Source organism: Lissotriton vulgaris, chromosome 6, assembly GCF_964263255.1.
Source record: "Lissotriton vulgaris chromosome 6, aLisVul1.2, whole genome shotgun sequence".
In the NCBI taxonomy this organism is placed as follows: Eukaryota; Metazoa; Chordata; class Amphibia; order Caudata; family Salamandridae; genus Lissotriton; species Lissotriton vulgaris.
Genome location: NC_141694.1, coordinates 853,078,942 through 853,099,293, shown reverse-complemented (window position 1 = coordinate 853,099,293; position 20,352 = coordinate 853,078,942).

Sequence of the window (20,352 nt, the reverse complement as noted above, 5' to 3'; positions counted from 1 at the left end):
GTTCTTTCAATCTGTCTATCGGTAGCACTTTCTGATGCCACATCATTGTAGACTGGTGTTGTTTCTTGATGAACTGTTTCAATCTGTGTTTCAAGAGGCACGAGTTCCATGGCATTATTGCATAGTCCTTCATTGTGCACTGCAGGCTGATCGAATGTGATTAGTCTTTCAGTTTGAACCTCTTGGATTGTTGCAAGTTTGGGTATTCTGTTGTTTCTTGGGAGTCCACTGGGCCTACTGTTGATTATAGGCCACATGCTTGTGGTTTTACCAGATCGATAGACACGACTCTGTTCTCCTTTTTACCAGCAAGGGGCGGTAGCACAACTGATCTTGTTCCGGTGACTGCTAAGACAGGTACTGCTTTTCTGTAAGAAGGCCCAAATTCCTTCTTAACCGCGATCTTTTCTCTGACTAGATCCCCAATCTTTGGAATCCAGACAGGCCTTGCTGGGGCTGTTGCTGGTGGTGCCTCGTCAGTGGTACTTGGCTGTTGCTTTAACTTTATGTTGCTTAATGATTTTCTTGTTTCATTCAGTTCCTGTAAAACAGCCAAACGGTCTTTTACATCAAACTGCGTTTTTTCTTCTTGTACCACTGACATCTGACTATCGAGGTCCTGAACGTTCATTCTAATTCCGAACAATAGTTCGTATGGGCTGAAACCTTTTAGAGAATTTCTTGGCATGTTGTTAAGACTAGTCTGGACACTTATTAAATGTTTGACCCACCCAGCGCCTGAACCTAATACCTTCGCTGTTATAGATTGCTTTATGTCCCGGTTTTTTCTTTCTACCACACTATTCCCTTCGGGGTGCGACGGACAAGAATACCGCAACCCAATTCCCATGCTGGCCATGGCCTCCTTATAGGCTCGAGAGCTGAAAGCAGGACCCTGGTCAGAATGGAACGTGGTAATTGCGTATGTGCCGATAAAGACTCGCAAATCTTTTATAACCGTTCTAGCGTCAGCCGAGCGCTGGGGCCACATCCATATGAACCTCGTACAGGAATCCACTGCTACCATGATATATCTATAGTTACCGTCCCTTTGTAGGGGACCACAGTGGTCCAGGTAAACGCATGCAAATGGTTTATCCGAGATGAGAAGGGGTGTCTGCGCTGGTCGTTTCACTGTTGATACTTTTATCCTTTGGCATATGTCGCATTCTAATACATACTTTTTAGTTTGTATTCTCAAGCGAGGCCACCAATATCTCTGTTTTAATAGTGATACTGTTGCGGAAACGCCAGCGTGTGCAGAAGCAAGCCCTTCGTGTGCCGCTTTGATTAGTCCTAGTCTGTGTTCCTTGTTTGGAATTACTCTATCCCCCACTCCAGGGATTCGAGCAAAAGGAACATTATTTGTATCCGTTAAGTACAAGTACTTTTTAGGAAAGCCTTTTGGGAGTGTTTTCTTATCATTTTTTACTGACGTACTGACAGCTTGTAGAATATCGCTGTCTATTTTTGTTTGTGACCGAGTTATCGCAGCTACGGAAGCCGTTTGCACAGCTGCCTTCGCGGCTTCATCAGCCAATGAATTCCCTGCAACGTGAACGCCATCACGTTGATGACTCAGTGTATGTATCACGTGAGTCTTTTGTAGTTCTTTTTGTAAAAGAACTACCTGTTCCCAAAGCATTTTATGCTTTATTGTGCCACCTTTTGCATCTTTGAAACCATTTTCCACCCACTTCTGCAAGTATTCATTATAAGATTGTACGCAATAAAAAGAATCGCACACTATTAGTGTGGGGAATTCGCGATCGGTATTTTCTAGCGCCATCTTAAAGGCTACTAATTCAGCTCGTTGAGCCGAGCAATCTCCTAGAGATTGTGTTTTAGTGACCAATGGTCTAAATTTTCCTTTGTGCCAGTGACCTTTAACAATCGCGCACGCAGCACTGTAAGCTTGCTTACCCCCAACTGCGGGTTGTGCTGATCCGTCAGTATATATAATACTTCCGTATTCTTCGAGAGGCAGGATTTCAATTGGCAGAGGACATTCGTATTCATATTGTAAAAATTCCTGTGTTTTTAAGTTAGGATCAAATTCGTAAACTACGTCTGTTGCAGCAAGAGAATTAACCCACTGAATCCATCTCGGATGCAAGGCTTTCGCATTAGGAATGCTTGCTTTAGTTACCGCTTCTAAAGCCGGTATGGGTGTTACGATTATTATTCGTTTACCTTGTGCTAGGGGCCTTTCTTTCGCTACAGCAGTCTGAACCGCAGTTAGAATTTTCTCCGTTGAACTGAATTTTATTTCAGCCTTTGTGTACAAATGTGATTTGTAAGCTAATGGTACCTTTTCTCCCTCATTAGAGGTTAGGTATGTGAATCCGCATCTTCCTGGGATGACTCGGATTACAAGATCACGTGTGTTGTCACGTGTATCTAATTTAGTTTTTGCTAACATGTCTGTTTGCAGTGATCTCAAAATTTCTGTGTGTTTTTGAGTCCAATTGATTTGTTTAAAATCAGATTTAATTAGTTCGTAGAGAGGTTTAACCCTCTCTGCGTAATTTAGAATGTAAGTTCTTCCGAAATTCAGAAAACCTAGTATTGATTGTAAATTCTTCAGCGTTTTTGGAGCTTGGAGTACAGCGCACTTCTCTAAGAAGTTGTCCGCTAGGCTTTTCCCTTCACTTGATAATTCGTACCCTAAGAACAGTACTGTCAGATGGGCAATTCGGGACTTTTTAAAGTTGAATTTGTAACCCTCTGCTGCGAACCCAAGTATAATGGTGTTCACTCTTTTCAAGTGAGTATCCAAGTCGTCGTCTGTGAGATAAATATCATCTACGTAAGATAATGCTTCATCATCATAGATTTGTAGTAACTCTGTTACCCTAGCTGAGAATAGTCCTGGGCTGTTCTTGAACCCCTGTGGGAGTCGACAGAATTTTTTCTGTGACCCAAATGCGGAGAAAGCGGTCAAATATCTGCTTTCTGGTGCAATGTTTTGACAAAAGAAACCATTAGAAATGTCTAATGTCGTTTTGTATTTTTTCCTAACTATGTTATTCATTAGGGCTGCACTATGCGAGTTTTGTACTGCAAAAGTTTTGCAACATGTATTAAGGTGTCTGTAGTCCAAAACTAGACGATATGAATTGTCTGGCTTGGAGACAGGAAACAAAGGATTGTTCATTTGAGAGGTGCATGTTTCAATCACCCCCTGGTATTCAAGTTGATCTAAGATCTCCCTGACTTGTTTTTTAGCTTCTTGCTTTATGGGATACTGCCGTTGGGCAGTTGGTTCACTTTTTAGTTGGATTTTGTGAGGAGTTGAGTCCTCATCCCATCCTACATGATTTTTATATAATGCAGGTGCCTGGGCCACTGCCCATTTTCTTGCATATGTATATTTTTTGTGAATCGGAATGTGATTCGAGAAGGCAGGCATAATCACTTCTTCGCCACGAGGGCACTCCCTGACAAACTCTGGGGGCCAATCTTTTTCAGCTAACAGAATATCATAGCCTTTTGAGAGCTTATCCCAAAATAGACCCTTAATTTTCCTAGTCTTATCACCCTCCATACGCAATGTTATTTCGTATATTTTATGGGGCTCGCTAAGTCTGGCGTCGGCAGTTTCAACCTGAATGAATTCATTCGTGTCCACTGTCTCCAGATGACTCATCAAGATCTTGCGCGCTATACTGATTTCTGCTGCACTGTCCAACATTGTCAATGCCCACTCCCCGTTTTTCAACTGTGTCCTCAGTATTCTCCGCATGGTTGATTACTCTAATACTGGCTACCTTCTTTTTCTGAAATTGAGATTTCTTGTTTTGAGCAGGTTCCTTGTCTTTGGACTTGGTGTGCTCTCCTGGGTCTGACCGTCCTCTTCTTTCCGAATTCTGTGAAAGAGATCGAGAGGGACGTGTATCAATACTTTGATATCTATCAGGTTTTTTCAGATTATCCCTATTTCTAAGGTTATATCTTTTCTCAGAGGGCCCCCGTTGGGGAGACTGGCGTTCTCGAGTCGGAGTTCTTTCCCTCCGTCGAGGAGACCTTCCTCTGGACTGGAAAACTTTTTCCTTGGGAGTGGATTGTTTATTTCCATCCCAGCTCTTTTTAGGAGTGTTTGAATTATTTTTTTAAAAAATAATTTTACTAACTCTCTATAAGCTTTTGTTAATTCTCCTATGTTAAATAAGAGATCTTCTTTTGACATTTTTGCAATGTCAGGGTGTGGTGTGTAGCTGGCTAGAACCGGCCACGTGGCTCCTGGTCTACCTAGTGGACCGAGCCTAGTTATGTGATCATTATGTTTTAGGGCGCCATTAAACCAGAGCAGGTGCTCTTGAAATTTAAGTGGAATTTCAATCTCCTCGAAAGGAGCGTACTCTTCCGGAGGTTCCTCTATTTTGTAATAGTGAAACTCTTGTGTTATAGCGTTTACCGCTGGAAAGTTTATCCATGAATAGAATACCTCTGTCTGCCGATACTCGTGAGCCTCTATCACGAAAATTACTGTACCACCTTGAGGTGTCAGTCCGTTTTCTATAAGTTTTAACGTTATAGATCTTCTTAAGTGGACCGGGATGATAATAGCATCCGGGTCTGTGTATTCAGGACCTTGCTGAGTCGCATCTGCTGCGGCCCCAGTGGTTCCATTATTTTCTGGCATTGTAAAAATGCAGGTTTTGCAGAGTAGGTCTCCAAGGAGACAAAGATTAGGTGCACAATATTTTGGAACACTGTATCCTTCAACGTTGAATAAACCAGAGCTTTACATAGGAATCTCTTCCTACTAAGGTCGGGCGGATTTTAACCTTTCACCCACTCCAGACGTCTATTGGAGTATTTACGGGAGAAAGGGGTGTGAAATATGCACGACTGAGTTACTCTATAAGTCTTGCGTTAGTTTATCGCCTTACCAAACGTTTGGGCGCCATGTAGTGTAGTTCCTAGTTTCCCACTAGGCCCTGCGCATTGGAATAACATAAACAGTAGTATCGACGTGGAACTGCGGATATTCCAGGCCTCCACTGACTATGCTAAACTTAATTGGGTTGTGTTACCAACTAGCTCAGAGGTCACTGGAAACTTTCTTCTCTGCATAGGAAGTGATCAGCTTCCTTGGCACAGACAAGAAGGGATTCAGTTTTCCAACAACCGTGCAACATGACAACTTTGCTCCTCAGATCAAGAGTCGATCTCTAGGGTCGTGTGAAACAATAGACATAGATTTCACTCAGTCAGTCTAGTGCAGTTTACTTTCACAGTATGTAGAGAATAGAGAGACGGGCGTTTATCAATAAAGGGTTAACATTTATTGAACAGTCTTTCTTCTCGTACAAGAGAAATGTATTGCCACAATTGCAATAACTGTTATTATAAAAAGTACGTACAGTAAGATAAGTATTGCGAAATAGAACTGTAAAAGCATTGATATGGTTTCTTAGCCATACAATGGTTTAAAAGTAATAAAACATATATACAGTCATATATACATTAGGCTAACATACTCAACTGGTGCTTCTAACTAAGCCTACCCCAGTGTGCCTGACCTAAGCCTAACACGTGAGAAGGGGAGTAAGTAAGTAGCTTAAGTTAAGTTGGTTTTGCCAAGGTTTGTTTCAAGAATTCTCGTCTAAGGGTTTAGTCAACACCATACCTCTGAATAGAATGATGGAGGATTGGTATCTCCTTCAGGGGTCTCTCTCGATATCCCAGTCACCTGCGAGGGTAAACCGGAAGCGCCGGGACTGGATTTCTCTGCACGAGAAAGGCAGCGGCTCTCTTCAGCGCGTCGAGGAAGGAGGGGTGACAGCGTCCGCGGGCAGCTGGAATCGGCTGGATGTCTTCGCAGAGGACGGCTGCTCGGCTCCTCAAGCGTACTGCACCATAGTTCGCGCTGTAGCGGCGATAATGGTAATCAGCAGCTTCACCACCACAGGATAGCAGGCTGCAGCGACAGAGTGCTAGATTTACCAACACAGGGTCATGCTGGCAGCTGGCATCAGCAACAGGCAACGAACTCGCAGCTCGTATCTCACATTGCTTAAGGCAACGTTGGTAATATTTATACCTGACAGGTGCCGGGTTTGACGCAAGTTTGCTGGACATAAGACGTCAATTAAAGATGTCACTAGGAAGTGACAGTTATCAGTTGCTCATTAGAGTTCCATTACTAATCAAAACATAGCAAGCGGGGATTTCCAGGTTTGCTAAGTTTTTATCTTGTTGAAGAACTCGGAGTGTTATCTAGGAATATCAGATAGTGACTGCTGCACTGTCATTGCACTAATTGGTCGCAAAGGAAGTAGCAGAGAGTCATGCTGGAATGTGGCTCTGTTCTTGTGAGGCCAGAGATGACTTTTCAGAAAATCGCACTTGAACGGTTATGCCAATATAGGGAATAAATGGATTTATAGCCGAATAGGGGCATAAGGTCACAGTATCGATCAGGAACCTAGATAAGCACGCAACAAAATGTACTTTATTCGGTTTATGTGCAAACCATAAAAGCATACTAAAAGACATATAGTGTCAAAAGAGATATCAAACCATGATTTACATATAAAAAATATTTAAAAATATTAAAAAAAATATGCAAGTATTTACATACATAGAACAGCCAAAAAGGCAGTTTGGGTAAATTTCATCAGGACATGACAGTAGGTTAAAACATGTACAATCTGGGTTTAGCTTATTTTCCTTATGGTTCTTACAGCAGCAGAAAGAAAGTGGGCAATGTTAAACATTTCCCATACATTTATCAACATCTGCAGATAGAGTAGAGCTGGCTTGACTTGAACAAAGCCGTTATTAACTAAAATGGGAAGAATAAAGCGCTTCCGGATACCAGTAAGATGCTTGCAAAAAAACATAAAGTGCATGATATCCTGCCCAGAGAAATTGTCACAAGTGCAGGCCCCAAGATCTTCAACCCTCTTCCAGCCTGGCAAATCACCAAGGAGAAAATTAAATTGATTTAATCCGAACCTAGTCAATAAAAATCGGCGATTAGGGTGTGTGACAATATCCAAGTATGGTTCCATGGACAGGGTGGTTTTCCGTAATTGATGAGCCCTTACTGCCGCTTTTTCCAGCTCCCTCTCTTCTCTTGCCATACTGGCTACTCGCAGGTATGCTTCTTTAGTCCATTTTACATCTCCCCTCTGTAGCTTTCATGGTGAGTTATATAATTCAGGTCTACCCAGCTTTTCTGATAGATTATGGACATATTTGAGCCAGGGAATACAATGCCCACGATCAAGCGCCATACAATTTTTCAGGATTTCATGGTTTAGCACTAATTCAGGATTTAACCAAGTCACTATCCATTTTAACAAGGGTGCCACAGCAATTGAATCTTCAACAAAACCTATTCCACATTCCTGATGGACAATGTGATTGGCTGTCGATTGCGGGACGGATAGAATGTTCCTAAGGAACCTATCTTCAACCATCTGGACTGCCTTCACATTCTTAATGCCCCACAGATCAGCCCTATACATTGCAAGGGATACACATTTAGCTTTATATATTTGAAAAAGGGCCTTCATTGGTCTGGCTCCTAGTTTGCGGGCAAAGCCTAGGACAGCTGATATTGCTCTGGTCAAAACTGGGTTTGTTTGCTAAAATTTGAGTTCCCCAGGATCCCTGATCGTCAAATAGGACTCCTAAATAGGGGAACGTCGAGACCCTAGTTAATATATTCCCCTCACTATGAAGAGTTTTGACCCTTGTGGTTCTCTGACCAATAGCCATTACATGGGATTTGGAGAAGTTTACACTCAGGTCCAGTGAGCTCATGAAAGCCGCGAAGGAGTTTAAAAGCAATTGAAGTACTATTGCAGTTCTAGCTAAAAGAGCGGCATCGTGCGCGTAAAGGAGGGCCGGTATCATACGTTTCCCAGCACAGGGAAAATGTTTACATGAGGTACGTAAAACGGAATCCAAATTGTTGATATACAGTGTAAAAAGCAGGGGCACCAAAATACACCCCTACCTAACGCCATTAACAATGGGTATTCCTTCGGTGCAATTGCCCATCTGGCCATACCTCACAGTAGCAGATAAGTCCCTGTGTAGATCTGCTAAGAAGTGGACAATGTTTTTATCGACTCCTAGGGTCAGGAGCATAGTCCACAATTTGGACCTGTTCACTCGGTCAAAGGCCGAGGACAGGTCCATAAAGGCCAAGAAAAGTGCACCCTTCTTAGCGATTGCATATTTCCCAATCAATAATTGCAAGTTTAGGCACTGGTCTATCGTGCCCATCCCCTTTCTAAAACCATGCTCCACGACAAAGAGTGTTCCGTCTCCTCCAGCCAACCAGTTAGTTGGCTTAACACCACCCTTCCTAATACCTAAACTGAGGAATTGATGAGAGATATCGGGCGGTAGCAGCTAGGATCCCCTCTGTTACCTTTTTTAAAAATTGGGACTAAAACGGATTTTGCCCATGTTTTAGGCAGACCCAGTTGACAGGCATTGACAAAGACATTATACAATATCTTTGACCATGTCTTAATGTTGGATTTAAAGAGGTCTGCCGGCACTCCGTTCCCTCCAGGGGCCTTATTGCTCGTCATTTGGATTATTGCCTCCGATACTTCTAACTCAGTAAAGATAAGGTATATTCATCAATATTAAGGTCCTGGTTAGCACACGTGTCTTACCCATCATAAACTTGTTTAAACTGACTATACCAACCCTGTTCCTGAATACCACAGTCAAATTCGCTATTACAGGTTTCATGAAAAAAGGGCCTGTTGACCATCGCCCAAAATTTAGCGCTATTATTGACAACATCAATAGATAAAAGCTCATTCCAAGCCTCCTCCCTAATTTCCTTCTTCCGGGTTCTTAAGGCCATTTTATATGTTTGCCTTAGGCCGGCTATAGCTGATTTTTCCGGGAGGGTAGATTTCAATGCTGCCAATAACTTCCGATGGGCTATGGATCAATTGTGGTCAAACCATCTCTCCCCTACCCTTTCATGACCCTTACATGGCAGTTTCAGATCCCTGTCAATTTGAGCACAGATTTTAGCATAGGCCACCAAGACCTCCTCATCCACCCTGCCCTCTGTCAGACAGATGGACATTTCATGACCAACCTTAGCTACTAAGTTGTCATGAAAATCAAGAGGCACCACCCAGCATCATTTTAATCGACGAGCTTGGTCTGTGGGCCGTATATCTAAAATACCCACTGTCCTATTGGGTTTTTCCTTTTTCTTTAAATCATCTACCAAGGTCAGTGTGACAGGGTTGTGATCACTAAAGGTAGACCAGGAAACACTATACCCAATTACCTTATGGGCCTCTGCCGTGCTAACAAAAATATAATCAATAATGATCCAGGGCCCTTGCCTTTCAAAGTAGGGAGTTCCCTCTCAGTTTGCTTTGGGTAAGTCAGGTCATTTTCTGCCACCAGTTCCTCCAAATAGGATCCCTGTGGTCTCCACTTTAGTATAAGTGCCCTCAATTCTTAGGAAGATCATTGAGGAAGAAAGTGCTGGTGACCAAAAGGCTGTATAACCATCCAAGAAAAATGTAGTTTTAATGTCCCAGGTTTCCTGCAGCCCAATAATATCGCACTCAGTGAGACAGTCCCTCCATTTAGTGTCATTGGCCTTGTTACTTAGCCCAGCGATGTTCCAGCTAAGTATCCTTGACCCTACATGAGTGTTCCTCATTGGGGCACTTAATACAAGAGACTCCTTATTTGCTGCAATCCCACAGGGCGTAATAATCTCTGCTAATACTGGGGGATCCAGTCAATCTATCTCCTCAAGGTTGGTAAATATCTCAAATCTGTTTTGCGTTGGAACAATAATTTCATTTGGTACCCGGGGTTGTACCCTGCCAGACATGTCTATCCTGCTTTTTTCTATTGATAATGTTTTGCGATAAAAGAACCCTAGGGGTAAGATATTAATACCTACACCCCTTAGGTTCCTTGTCCCTGCCCTCTCAAGAATCAATTTAACGATTTGCGGAGACCCAAAATTAAGCACCACACAATCCCCACCACTCAATTTAGCAGAGTCCCCGATCCAGGGGACTCTGCGTGTCATTTTCAAATCTCTGAAGAGGCAGATGCCCAACCCAGTTCAGTTGTCGAGATAATGGAGGGCTTTATTTGTAAGAGATGACCAATCTTCCTCCGTTCCTTGCTGCAAAGGGGGGACATTCGATAATATAACGGTCAAAGGGGTAGCCTCAGGGGGTAGGTTAAACTGATTATCTCGGTTTGGTCAGTGGTTGGTTCCATGCACCAAGCCGCAAGGTGCGCCCTTATTTGGTTCTTGCCTACAGCTCGTGCTTACATGGGCAGGATTCATAATGCGTCTCTCAACCATGGGAAGTTGGGTGTTGCTATTTTGTCCCATGATAGATCCATTATGCAATGTACTTCTTCCCTATTCCCTTCCCTGTTCCTGACGGCTAACCCCATCAGCCCCCCCCCAAGGAGCTCTGGGGTGACAATAAATGATTCTTAATTTTGCACAATCTGCCATCTATGTCCTCGAGTTTTCTAAGGATGGGGTTAACTATGGACTGTAGTTTCTCTTCCAATTTCGCTATTAAGCGATTTTCTATATCAGGCTGGGCCTGCATAGGGGAGTACTGTGGGTTCACACTTGATGACATATTTTTACTTGGGGTGACAGTGTTTTGTGGGCGGCCATTCCTCCTCTTAGAACCCCTAGTTTTAGGTACCTTGCTAGCCTGATGTGTGGTAACTGGGATACTGCCTGCCTTCCTTTTCTTTGATGTAATACTAGTGCTAGCAGCAACCCCACCATTCCCTGCGTGCGCTAAACGTTGCTGACGAGTAAGGATCTTTGAGGCGGTGGGTTGGTTAGGGGGCGAATTTTCCGCAACAGGGGGTAAAGTATCTGGAACTACAGGCGAGGATGCAGTAGCTGGATTATGTATCTGGACCTCATGTGTTTTGTGCCCCTCTTGTTTCCATTGTGTCTATTGTCAATACCGACCCCTGCTGAGAAGATCCCACAGGGGCCCGGTTAAAATCTAGGGACAGCCTTTTTTGGGTCTTCTCAATCTCCTGTAGTAATTCAGATTCAGTCCTAATAAAAAATGCATCAAGGGTCCCAGCACCTTTTAACCCCACTCCTCCTTTGGTTTGACCCCTACTCATTTTTAACAAGGGAGCCCAGACAAGGATAAAAGAACTATTTCAACAACCTTCAATAAAGTCTCAGGCAAAAGTCTTACTTGCTGACCCAAGTTCTTTAAAGTTCCTTGTGGCACAAAAGGTCCATATGAAAGGGGGATGGCCCAGCCCAGGCTCTTCCAGTCGCTGATGGGCGTGGATGGGCCCGCCCTTGGCCCGGGCATGCCCGCGCGCATCCCGTGCTGCGGGAATCCACGGGGCCTTTTAGACGCCTCCTTGCGCTTCAGTGGTGACGCGCTTCTCAGGCGCCACCGGGAACTCTGGGACTGGTAGTCCCCCTCGTGACAGGCAGTGGTGATGGTATGGATAAGAGCGGCGAGGAGTTGTCAGCAGTCCTCCTCTTGTCTCTCAAGGACCGCGGGAGAGTGTGCAGCGTCCCAGGGCAATGTACTCCAAACGGTAAGATCAGCAGCACTTCTGGCAAGTCACCCGGCATTGATAGAGTTGATGCACGTACCGCAAATGTGTAAAGTGATTAAACTGTCAAATTCGACCACAGTTTCTTAACTGGCAATCGGCCTCACCAGATCTCTCTCTTACGCTTTCTCTCCCACCTAATCTCTGCTCTGTTTGTCGTTCTACTCTATAGGTAACCTATATCTAAGTAAGGGGTGCATGCACCACCTTACTCAGGCTGCAGTAGCAGTCCTGTGGTGTCATTTTGAAAGGCTTCCTCGGGGTGGAATAATACATGCTGCAGCCCCTGGTAGGCCTCTGGGGTACCTATGCCCTTGGCACCTAAGGTACCATATACTAGGGACTCATAAGGATACCCCAGTAACCAAACTGGAGTGTACCTAAAGTACTTTTAATCATTTTAGAGAGGAAAGCAGATATGCTGGGGCAATGAATAGCAGGATCCCAGCCAAACTAAGTATAAAAACATTAAAACACCAGGAAAAAAGTGGGGGCAGCCATGTAGTCAGATTCCACCTTCCTACAGAAACCTTCTATCCTCATCCACAACAGTTATTCCACTGGCAAATCTGAACAATAAGACTAAATCCCAGATCCCCCTCTAAATCAAACTTGTCAAGAACACCCCCTGGTGGAACAAGAATCTTTATCTACTTGGAGCTTAACTCAGCGTCCCCCCATTAAAACTTGTTAGTTAGAACATAGCGAGTGTCAGATCCAAGTTAACTGACCCGGAGAAGATTAAACTTGCAACATAATACGATGTGATAAATCTAAAGGAAACTAGGGCACTGGACCCTGTTTTTGTGGATGGTTCTGAATGTTTTTGTGTACAGGCTAAAGCCGTTGCAAGACAGAGAGCACAGGATGGATTAGTTGTTATGGACTGTATAACTAAGCTACATAGGGTCATCTTTGTACCTTTAGGACTTAGAGGGATTCAGGTACTGTGGATAGTGGTGTTTAGAGTTTTTGCTTTTTCTGATAAACATTTATAATTCAGTTAATGACAGTGGCTGCCAGATTGGGAGTCTCTTTGCTGTGTTGTTTGTTCTACAGGATAGATCCCTTTCAAAATTTAAAAGTTTTAATGAGGTTTTGGAGGGGCTTTTATCACCAAGTTGGATGTTGGATGTTGGATCAGAATTCTGATAATCTAGATACCTTTAGGTGGGGTGTTCCTTTTTTTATCTGTCTGCAGTGGACAAAAGGGGCAAAAGTTTAATCAATGACCTTGGCCAGACTAACCTCCTCAATGTTGGGGACATCGTGGAACAACCATTTGACCTGAAACCAATATTTGTGGGTTGGGGAAAGGGTCCTTTATTGATTACAGGCCTGATTCACAAAAGTAATCTGAGACAAAATCCTAACTTTACGACTTTTGGTATTCACAAAAAGCATTTAGGAGTAGTAAAGTTACTACTCCTAAATGCCTTTTGTGAAAACCGAAAGTCGTAAAGTTAGGATTTTGTCTCAGATTACTTTTGTGAATCGGGCCCCACATTTTTATCTTGCGGTCAATGGCAACAACGGTATGGGCAGGGGGTGTATTTTATACCTGTTACAGTGATCACAGTCAAGCAGGGCCCAGAAAAAGCACGGCCCCAAAAATACATTTTTCACATGTTTATTCACATGTTAATTTCTATAGGACCATTAGACACGACTACAGACCAAACTGCTGAACCGAATTGCACTGAATTTGGCAGAAAGGTAGCTGTTGGTCCATTAAGTGACCTCTTCGTAAATTTGTGTAAACCCATAGGTAGTTTCTGAAATATTAAGGAAAATCCAAATTTGTATATATATAGGGATGCAGAGGATCAGTGACCCCTCCCGATCTAGTGTTGAGATCTGATTAGCAAAGAGACACTTCAAACCAGGACGTGTTGGGTGCCATCTTTGTACTCAGCTAGAGCCAAGGGCCGGAAAAAATATTTAAAAAAAAGAAAAGGAGGACCTCTTGGGGAGGGGAGAGGCTCCACAGGGACCCAGTAAAGCCAAAACAGCATATTTTTGGTGGGAGTCATGTTGAATCCACGGATCCTGTTGAAAGTTTTGACATATGGGCTCTTGCAATTCATTATTTAATGGTCCCTGGATGGGCCAGGTCCCGGGGGAATTTTCATAAAAAAGGAGGGGGGCACATGGGCCCCCCTCAAGGGGCCTATTAAGGCCCCGGTAACCACCACCTCCCTGGGGCTTTATAAATGAATGCGGGTGATGACCACATGGCCTCTGCCACTGCCACAAGACCACCACCTCACTGGGGCTTATTTATTTTTAAATGGGGGCCTCTCAGACCCCCAGCCCCAGGGCTATTCCTGGAAAAATGCGGGGGGAATTAATGTCAATTAATGAGGGGGCCACTTGGACCACCCTACAGACCCGGAGACCGCCACCTCCCTAGCCTTTTTTTCAATTGAATGTGGGAAGGCCACACACCTCCCGATAACCCCTTAGACCACCACCTTCCTGAGGTGAAATCCAAGAAAGTAGGGGGGCCAAGCTGCCCCCCTCCTGGATCCAATTAAGGCCCTGGGGACTGACACCCTCCAGGAATGGCTACTGCTATGCCCCGTTTGCCCAAACGGAACTGAAATCAGCCTGGAAGGGGGGCTGCACGGCCCACCTCCCCAAAATATTTTTTAAAAGTCTGAGCCTGGGGGATGGTGTCCCCAGGGCTGGAATCGACCCAGGGTAGGGGTCACACATCCCCCTTCCCTAATAAAATGACAACTACATAAAAGCCACAGGCAAGTCCCTGGAGGCCCCACTCCCTGTCACCACACCCTACAAATGTTCCCTGAGTGAACTATAACTTACACCCCTGCAGTGCACTGCTTCTAACCTCACACATTACATCACTCATGACATGGTCAGTTACATCACTGATGACAACATCTTGTGAGTGTAAGTAGAGCCTCCCTCACATTCTACAAATATAATATTTATGTGCCCCAGCGAGGTGGCAGTCCCAGGGGCAGCGGAGGGGCCAAGCGGTTCCCCTGCATTTGTATACTATTGTGCCCCGGGGAGGTGGCAGTCCTTGGGCCAGCATGGAAGCCGCGCAACTCCTCCGCATTTAATTACTGCCCAAGGGAGGTGGCAGTCCCCGGGGCTGCGTGGAGGCCATAGAGCTTCCCCTGCATTCTTTTTTCATTAAATAATGTATGTGCCCCGGGGAGGTGGCAGCCCCCAGTTCAGCGGGGGGCCAAGTGCCCCCATATATTTCTAATCTTTAATGACCTGCGGCATTGGAAAAATCTAGGAGCAGTCCCCATGACCCTCCCTCCTTGATTACCCTCATGCCCCCAGGATATGGCCCACTCTTGGGCTATAGGAAAAATACATTTAAGATCCCGTACACCTTGTTTTTTAATTTAGCAATGGATTTGTGGATCCACCCGCAAATTCAATGCAAAATAAAAAAAATGCTCTTCAATCCCAGTGGTTTTCAAACCTACCCCCTTTTTTTTATTTTTCACTTTGTTTGTACGCCACGGTTCAACTGAGTCCCAAAATGGCTGCCAACCCTTCCTGGCTGAAGAGTTGGCAGCCAATCCAATTGCAGTAGAGTTTCAGTAGGCTGTTGGGCTCCTGGATATCTGTATTTTTTTAAACTTAAATATCTCTTAAACTACTGAACACATTTACATGAAATCACAAAAAGCACACTTTTTGGACCAACATCTAGCTTTCTGCCAAATTGTATGTACTTCTGTTCAGCGGTTCAAGCTGTAGTTGTGTTAAAACAAACATGTAATGCCACAGACCTAAAATGGGGAAACTGCATTTTAGGACCCCCTTCTTGTCTCGGCCCCTGCTGGACGGATCACCTGAAACTGTCAACATAGCAGCTGAACCAAAAAGGGGAAGTTTTGTGAGGATTTCACGAAGAGTCATCAAGCGGCACCAAAGTTATGGGCAAAACAAAAATCACTTTTCCTATGGAAACTTTGGTCCTAACTATAACTGCCTACTCGGACAGCGGACAAGCATCCGACACTGTGCAATCAGTGCGAATAGCATTTTGCACAGTGCATTACGCATTTTTCACAGCTTGCCTAGTGCAAAGTGCACTTCGCGTAGCTATGTGTAGTGCTACTATGCGAACTACACCCAGGGTTATTCGCAACATTCTCAGTGACTAGCAAGATCGGCAATGAGAACACAAAATAGGAGTAGAGGTGTTTTTGCACCAGGAAGTTTATACCTGCTCTGACCTGGTGTTAAGTCGGACTACAACTTGCAACATCAAAGAGAGCCCAGCACACAGCCACACCTGAACAACAACAGATGCCATGGAGCCAACGATCATGCAGCTCAGAAACCCAAGAATGCCCCGACACTCCCGCCACCACCCTCTTGTCCGCCATCCCCCATGCCCCCCGAAATACAAAGGTGACAGCAACCTTCCGAAATCTGGAATGTAACAAATCAGCTGATGTTGCACAGTTATAACAATCAAGAAGCATGTGAGGTTGGACAAATGAGAATCACAGTCATCTATGGAGTTACATATAAAACATTTTATTTAAATAAAAGAACAAAATAAAAGTAGGTACAGCCATGGCATTACATCCTTCAACAATCCGTGAATCACAAACTGCAAGACAAAAAGCTAGATAAGATTGTGTGTCATGCGCCCATCAAAGGAGAGAGAGAGAGAGAGAAAAAGAGAGAAAGAGTGAGAGAGGAAGAGTGAGAGAGAGGAAGAGAGAGAGAAAGAGAGAGAGTGAGAGAGAGAGGAAGAGACATGAGAAAGAGAGAAAGAGTATGAGAGCGAGAGAAAGGAAGAGATGGAGATGGAGAGTGAGTGCCGACACTGCGGACAAAATCCTCACAGCTCACTTTTCCGCCACCGGTGTGTCTCCAACCACAAGCCGGGACATACTGCAACCCTCAAGCTCACTCATCTGAAACATAGTATACAATCAGTAATGGCAGACTACATACAACTGCACACGCCTTCATCACTGTCCCGCCGCTGAGCACCCAGGCTGCTGCACACCATCCACTCCCACCGCCCAGAGGTGTCTGCCCGCCCCTTCATAACCAGGCTGCTGCACACCATCCACTCCCACCACCCAGAGGTGACTGCCTGCCGCTGTGCAAACAAGCCCCTCTGCTCACCTTCTGCCACCGGCGTGTGTCCGAGAGGGCCTACCATGTGCTGAAGTGAGCTCCAAGGATGGCACACATGTCCTTGGCAGCCAGAAGGTTGCACATTTGATTCTGTATCTTGATATCGCAGTGGCCGAGAACATGTCAATACACTGCGCTGAGGAGTCATCTTTGTGTGGCATACACGTGGTCCAGCCGAGCTCACAATTCAAATCAGGTCTTGATTGCCAGGATTGTGTATTAAGGTCTACGCATCATCGCAGGCTGCACACCCACCCAGCTCTGGTGGCACTAACTCAGTGAAACTCAAGACATTGCCACATGGCAGGAGGCCCGTTTCGGGCAAAGTGCCTCGGCTGCCACAAACTCTGTGTACTTCAAGTCATATGAGAGAATGGATTTGGCGTTGAGCATGTGCGCCGGCCCCTTTTATTGGCAGGGTCACATGTCCTGTGACGCCTGTGCTGCATGGGTGTGCTGTGGGTGTATACCAGACATGAGGGAGTGGCTGTGGCATGCTGACAACTAGGTTTTATAGATCGTGTACCGCTGCTTCTTAATTCCAAAATTAAGCTGTGGGCCGTGCTCCGGGGAAACACTCCCCACTCAGGAGTATAATTATATGCTGTGGTTGCAGTCTCAAGAATCCCTGGTCTGTCTCCCTAGGTACAGGTTTAACAAGTGCTGGGTCTCCAGCCAAATTCAAAATGAATCACTGAGTGCTTTTTTTGCTTTTCTTTATCTTCTTGTTTATTTTCTTCAATGTGTTCAGTTCACACAATATTGCTTCATATCTCTATCAGAGTGCATACTCCATTTCCCATAATGCATTGACATCCGTTAATCAAACATATGTGGGACAGCTTACCTGGTGTGGACCTGTGTGGATTGTGTGCCGGTTGGAGACTTGGGCTGCCCTCTATCCCTCACCTCAGAGGGATACCCCTGCTCCCACAACTTCTTGCCGCACCCGCTTCGCGGGTGCCGCTTCGCGGGTTGAAGCCAGAGGCTGTTCGTGCTACTCCTGCGGAGGACCACGGGGGAGAGGAGGAGCATTTATCAACCAACTTCAAGGGCGGTGCGAGGCAGGGACTCGCTTGTCCAGGAGTCCCTGCAAAGCCCCGGAGATCTTGGCCTCGCCCCCTTGAAACCATGCCCCCCGCCCGGCAGAGAGTTAAAGGGCTGTGGCGCCAGGACACAGGTGGGACAGCTTACCTGGTGTGGACCTGTGTGGATTGTGTGCCGATTGGAGACTTGGGCTGCCCTCTATATCTCACCTCAGAGGGATACCGCTGCTCCCGCAACTTCTTGCCGCACCCGCTTCGCGGGTGCCGCTTCGCGGGTTGAAGCGAGGGGCTGTTGGTGCTACTCCTGCGGAGGACCACGGGGGAGAGGAGGAGCATTTATCGACCAACTTCAAGGGTGGTGCGAGGCAGGGACTCGCTTGTCCAGGAGTCCCTGCAAAGCCCCGGAGATCTTGGCCGCGCCCCCTTGAAACCACGCCCCCTGCCTGCAATGCTCCCTACTTGACTGTACGTCCGCTGCGTAGCGGGATGCGTGCGGGACGCCGTGCGAAGCCCGGGCAAAGGGGGGGCAGTCTGTGGCAGTCAGGGGCTGTCTAAGGCTGGGCTGGGCCACCCCTCTGACATTGTCATCTACTACTCCAGGCCCGGTTGGACAAATTAACACTAGTAAGGGTATTTGCTCTCTCTTTGCAGTTTGTGCCAATGTCTACACGCTCGGGGAAGATCTTGAGGGGAGGGGACGAGGTGGGAACTACTAGTGTCATTGGTACTATGTGCCATTTCATCGCACGGGTTCCAGCCGTTATAGAGAAGGAGATTGTAATGACGGAGCGGCGTCTTTCGCAGGATCATCCACCGTCTAAAAGATCATCCCTGGGCCTCTTAGCTCAGGCAGTGTCACCTGTATGTAACCCTGTTCCTCTTTTAGCCACACCACATGTGCCTGACGAACCACAGGTTGCATCTCTGAGGGCTAGTATTGATAGATTGGAGAGCCTGGCTGCATCTTTTATTCCTCCTTCTGAGGATGGTGGCAGTTTGGGCTTGTCTCCTACTGTTTCTCTTGTATCCATAGTAGGCCCTGCCGATCCCCCTCCCATAGTGGAAAACCCCAAGACACTGGGCATTCCGCTGTCGGCTCCTAAGATCCCACTAATTACTAAAAGGAAAAGGATTGCTAGCTCGCGCAAAGGAAGTTCCCTGAAACTGTTTAAGAAACCAAGGAAACAGGGGATCAAAGGCATAAGTATCAAAACGGATGGGGGCCTGGGCATGATAAATTCCTCTTCTTCAACTAAGGGGAGTGGTCATATCTTAGAAAAAGTAGGTGCAGTTCCCTTCCCCAGCCATCAGCCTCCAGCTTTCTGTGTCCCTGTTACTATTGCACAAATTGAAGAGTTGTTGAAAACACTGTTGTCCCCGATTGCTGACAGACTAATAGGGCTGGGTGATAGGCTAGACAGGTTTGAACAATCAACCCAAATAGCTTTTTCTCGTTAAAAGCACTCATCAAACTGCAATCTAGACTAAGGGAGGAGGGGCTAGGAGTGCCCACGGAAAATAGGAAAACTATGGAATCCCAGCAGGCTTTGCCTATTGTATCCACTGCGGCTATTTTGGTAACTCCACAGTCGATTTACAATGTTCCCTCAGTGCCCCCTGTGGCTACTTCTGGGGGCATTGGCCAAAAAGCGCAAGTCCTTTCAAGTATCCCCAAGCCCTCCAAAGTCCCGGGCACGAAGCCGGGCCGGGTTGAGTTGCCGGGAGGGAGTGGTCCTGTTAAACCCAAGGGAACACCAAAGGGGACGGGCAAAGGTAAGGTAACTAGTCAACCTTGTTCAGCCAAAACCTCGAATAATTATCCTGCTCTTACCCACCCACAAACACTATTATCAAAAGCTGTCCCAAAAGTCTCATCGCCCAAAGCTGCTCCAACATCCCCACCTGTGAACTTGCCCCCTGACTGTCATCCGTATGTTGCCGTCCTCACAAATGTACCCACCCTGAAGGCTGATCAAAATGAATCCCCTCAAGCCTTAAAAAATAAAACTCTGCACTGGCTAGAGTCCAACAGACCCCTTCCCAGGGGCCTTGATGGATTAATTCTAGGAGTTAGAAGGGTGAGATGGGTGGGTTATGGTCACAAGCATTTGGAAGGAGACTGCGTGGTGGTAAATTTCAGGGATAGCAGAGTAGCACAAACCATTTGCAATTATAATCCGAATTCCGGGGGGCCGGGAATAGGTATAGTGGACCTAACCTTTTTTTACCCAAGATCAGCCACTACCCCGTTTGGTCGAGAACTCTGCATGGGTTGGAGCAACAGCTCTGCCTATTCTGAGTTTTCTGCAAATTCACAATTTCACCCTCAGGCAGTCTGGCCTTCGCCTGGCTGGAGACCAACGGGATATTGAACCGACATTACCGCTGGGGAGGTCCTCGGGGTCTGTAACTCAGGTGATGTCATAGAGCTGAGTGGGCTGGCCACTGATCACGGCACATTCCCCCTTAGTACAGTAGTCCCCACTCCTATACAGGAGAGTAATCAGCTCCCCGGGAGGCAAGGTGGGGTTGGCAGCCTAATGACCCAGGACCTGTTGGAGGG